The sequence below is a fragment of the Chiloscyllium punctatum genome, chromosome 13 (assembly GCF_047496795.1).
Source record: "Chiloscyllium punctatum isolate Juve2018m chromosome 13, sChiPun1.3, whole genome shotgun sequence".
NCBI classification, from domain to species: domain Eukaryota; kingdom Metazoa; phylum Chordata; class Chondrichthyes; order Orectolobiformes; family Hemiscylliidae; genus Chiloscyllium; species Chiloscyllium punctatum.
In genome coordinates this window covers 68,394,795-68,399,559 of record NC_092751.1, presented here as the reverse complement: position 1 = coordinate 68,399,559, position 4,765 = coordinate 68,394,795, and the positions used below count along the sequence as shown (strand labels likewise).

The window sequence follows — 4,765 nt, the reverse complement described above, 5'->3', positions numbered from 1 at the left end:
GTTAAATATATATATAACCAGGAGATTTACACTCTCCCACGTTCAGGGCACTGACTCTGTGCTGGCTGTTTAAATATACATAACCAAGAGATTTACATTAAACTCAGTTTAGAGCAATGATTCTGTGCTGTCTGGTAAAATATATATAACCAGGAGATTTCCTCTCTCCACAGTTTAGGACACTGACTCTGTGCTGGCTGGTTGAATATATATAACCAGGAGATTTCCCCTCTGAACAGTTTAGGACACTGACTCTGTGCTTTCTGGTTGAATATATATAACCAGGAGATTTACACCCTCCACAGTTTAGGGCACTGAGTCTGTGCTGGCTGGTTAAATGTATATAACCAGGAGATTTACACTCTCCTCAGTTTAGGCACTGAATCTGTGCTGGCTGGTTGAATATATATAACCAGGAGATTTACGCTCTCCTCGGTTTAGGGCACTGAGTCTGTGCTGTCTGGTTAAATGGAAAAACCAGGAGATTTACACTTTCCTAACTTTCGGGCACTGACTCTGCGCTGACTGTTTAAATATATCTTACTGGGAAATTTACACTCTCGTCAGTTTAGGGCATTGACTCTGCGCCTGGTGGTTAAATATATCTAACCAGGAGATTTACACTCTCCTCAGTTTATGTCACTGACTCTGTGCTGGCTGGTTGAATATATCTAGCCAGGAGACTTACACTATCAACAGTTTAGGGCACTGACTCTAAGCTGGCTGGTTAAATATATATATAACCAGGAGATTTACACTCTCCCACGTTCAGGGCACTGACTCTGTGCTGGCTTTTTAAATATTCATAACCAAGAGATTTACATTAAACTCAGTTTAGAGCAATGATTCTGTGCTGGCTGGTAAAATATATATAACCAGGAGATTTCCTCTCTCCACAGTTTAGGACACTGACTCTGTGCTGGCTGGTTGAATATATATAACCAGGCGATTTACGCTCTCCTCAGTTTAGGGCACTGACTCTGTGCTGGCTGGTTGAATATATATAACCAGGAGATTTCCCCTCTGAACAGTTTAGGACACTGACTCTGTGCTTTCTGGTTGAATATATATAACCAGGCGATTTACGCTCTCCTCAGTTTAGGGCACTGACTCTGTGCTGGCTGGTTGAATATATATAACCAGGAGATTTCCCCTCTGAACAGTTTAGGACACTGACTCTGTGCTTTCTGGTTGAATATATATAACCAGGAGATTTACACCCTCCACAGTTTAGGGCACTGAGTCTGTGCTGGCTGGTTAAATGTATATAACCAGGAGATTTACACTCTCCTCAGTTTAGGCACTGAATCTGTGCTGGCTGGTTGAATATATATAACCAGGAGATTTACGCCCTCCTCGGTTTAGGGCACTGAGTCTGTGCTGTCTGGTTAAATGGAAAAACCAGGAGATTTACACTTTCCTAACTTTCGGGCACTGACTCTGCGCTGACTGTTTAAATATATCTTACTGGGAAATTTACACTCTCGTCAGTTTAGGGCATTGACTCTGCGCCTGGTGGTTAAATATATCTAACCAGGAGATTTACAGTCTCCTCAGTTTAGGATACTGACTCTGTGCCAGCTGTTTGAACATATCTAGCCAGGAAACTTACATTATTCTCAATTCAGGGCATTGACTCTAAGCTGGCTGGTTAAACATATATAACCTTGAGATTTACACTCTCCTAAGTTTAGGGCACTGACTCTGTGCTGGCTGTTCAAATATTTTTAACCAGGAGATTTACGCTCTCCTCAGTTTAGGGCACTGACTCTGTGCTGGCTGGTTGAATATATCTAGCCAGGAGACTTACACTATCAACAGTTTAGGGCACTGACTCTAAGCTGGCTGGTTAAATATATATATAACCAGGAGATTTTCCCCTCTGCACAGTTTAGGACACTGACTCTGTGCTGGCTGGTTGAATATATCTAGCCAGGAGACTTACACTATCAACAGTTTAGGGCACTGACTCTAAGCTGGCTGGTTAAATATATATATAACCAGGAGATTTACACTCTCCCACGTTCAGGGCACTGACTCTGTGCTGGCTGTTTAAATATACATAACCAAGAGATTTACATTAAACTCAGTTTAGAGCAATGATTCTGTGCTGGCTGGTAAAATATATATAACCAGGAGATTTCCCCTCTCCACAGTTTAGGACACTGACTCTGTGCTTTCTGGTTGAATCTATATATAACCAGGAGATTTACACTCTCCTCAGTTTCGGGCACTGACTCTGTGCTGGCTGTTTAAATATATATAACCAGGAGATTTACACTCTCCTCAGTTTGGGGCAATGACTCTGTGCTTGCTTGTTAAATATACATAACCAGGAGATTTACTCTCTCCTCAGTTCAGGGCACTTACGCTGTACTGGCTGTTTAAAAATATATACAAACAGGACATTCACGCCATCCTCAGTTTAGGGCAGAGACTCTGTGCTGCCTGGTTAAATATATCTAATCGGAAGATTTACGCTCTGCTCAGTTTAGGGCAATGACTCTGATTTATACTCTCCTCAGTTTAGGGCACTGAGTCTGTGCTGGCTGGCTAAATATATATAACCAGGTGAATAACACTCTCCTCAGTTTAGCGCATTTATGCTGTGCTGGCTGGTTAAATATATATAACCAGTGGATTTACTCTCTGCTCAGTTTCGGGTACTATATATATACGCCGTGATTCCCGAATTAGTGCAGGATTGGGAAATGGGAGAATTGGTGCTGCGACGCGGAGCAGTAATTACAGCCTCAGACATGTACAGCACGGAAACAGACCCTTCGATCCAACTTGTCCACACCTAAGTTTAAGAATCCTGGCAGCTCTCCACGAAATTGGAGAATCATTGGAAGGAACTACAAAATGGAAACAATTGGGAAAGGACTTATCGAAATGTGAGAATTTGCAAGAGGGCATCAGATACTGGGTGAATTAGTGCAGTTCAGCACTAAATGGGTGAGTTATGCTGTGTTGCACTAAATGGGAGAATTGAGGCAGGACAATATCTTTTGGGAGACTTAGTGTACGGCACCCCTAAATTGGGCGAGGGCATCAGTCAGTATGGGGATTGGAGTGAGGCAACACTGAGTGGGCTTCAGTAATTGAGGGGAATGGTGCTAACCAACACTGAATTGGAGAATTGGTGCGGGCCATCTGTAAATGAGAGAGCTGGAGCACAGTGGAGCTAAATTAGAGAATTGGTGCATGGCAACAGTAAATGGGAGAATTAGAGTAGCGCACCCTTAAATGGTAGAATCGGGCTCGGGCATCAGTTGCTGTGGTGAAACGGTGGGCTATCACCGTGTGAAACGTTGTTCTAGCTCTCTGGTTTCCTTCATTCCTGTCCTGGTCAGGGAGGCTGGGGATTGGTCCTCTCCATCAGATGGAGGGACCAGCGCATTGTTGACCCAATTTAATCAAGAATGGAATTGGTCATCTTCACTTCTCATGGTTCATTGTTGTTCTGTTTAGTTGGATGTTACTTGAGCACTTTCTGGGACTTGACAATGCATTAAAGCTGCAGTATGTTTGGAAGCACGGTTTGGAATTGTCTCGCTGCCATTTGTCTGAGCAGTACATGACATAGACGATTCGCACTCCCTCAAAGTCAGCATGTCAGTGTGTCTGGCAATGGTTCCGCCTTTTCTGTTTTGCTTCTGTTCCACGCTAAGAGCTGTCAGTTTTTGGATTTGCTGGAGTGCTGAGGGGGTAACACAATTTGTGTGGTATTTTTCTTCAGACCAAACTCCACCCTCCAGGAAAAATAGCCCAACGCGCTGAGTAACAAACAGCACGCGTTTTTAGCAAATGGTCTGTTCAAGCTGGTGTCAGCTTCTGGAGCGTCTCAGAGTTGCCAAGCATGGAAACAGACCCTGCTCTCTAACTTGCCACTGCTAAACAGATAACCGAAATTAATCTAACCAATATTTGCCAAAATGTGTCCCTTATCACTCCGAACGCTTTCCGATGCCTTTGAAATGTTGTGAGCGCACCAGTCTCTGACACTAAATATGGCAATTCCTTCTGTACACACGGAAATGTCCGTGTTCAAAACAAGTGTCCCTCACATCCCCTTTAAATGTTAGTGTTCTCACATTAAACCAATGTTATCTCGCTTTGAACTCATGTGCCTTGTGAAAAATTACTCCCTGACACTTTTCTCTGTCCGTCTGCCTCATGTCTTTATAAAATTCTGTAAGGCCATTCCTCTGCCCTGAAGCTCCAGGGAAAACTGCCGAATCCAATTCAGTTTCGTGCTATTGTCCAAACAGTGCAAACCTTGCAAACCCTTTCAAATACTTTCGAAATTGTTCCACGTTCGTTACTGAATGCGCGATCTGTTCGTGCCTGAAGTGAAGCGATGCTGAAACGCTAGTAATGAGATTTTGGCGCGCGGCTCCGCTGTGGTAGCGTGGCCCCGCTGTGGTAGCGTGGCCGAGTGGTCTAAGGCGCTGGATTTAAGCTCTAGTCTCTATCGAGTCGTTGGTTCGAATCCCACCGCTACCAGCGGTTGCTCCGCTGCAAGCAGTTGAACAGAGCAGAATCTCTGCAGGCCGTCTGCGTTTTCGTTGTTGTGTTTGCCGCTGCTCAGGTCAACTGAGTCTGACTCTCCTAAACCCCTCTGCTTTCGGATGTCTGCATGGCCAGTTTCTGTGTCTCAAATAGTCTGGAAGTTGTTCATTTGTCTGGAAGTTCGGTGGTTCGAGCCCTCCCTTCGCACTGAGCCTCAATTATTTCAGTTCAAGCATTGAGACCGACCATG

The 4,765-nt window shown here is 44.2% G+C and overlaps 1 non-coding gene across 1 annotated transcript; it reads left to right on the top strand.

Annotated features, from left to right (window-relative positions):
• The first annotated feature begins 4,427 nt into the window (after nucleotides 1–4,427).
• Nucleotides 4,428–4,509, top strand: trnal-uaa (transfer RNA leucine (anticodon UAA)). The gene has a single exon. It is a non-coding gene; the product is annotated as a tRNA-Leu (tRNA).
• The last annotated feature ends 256 nt before the right edge of the window (nucleotides 4,510–4,765 follow it).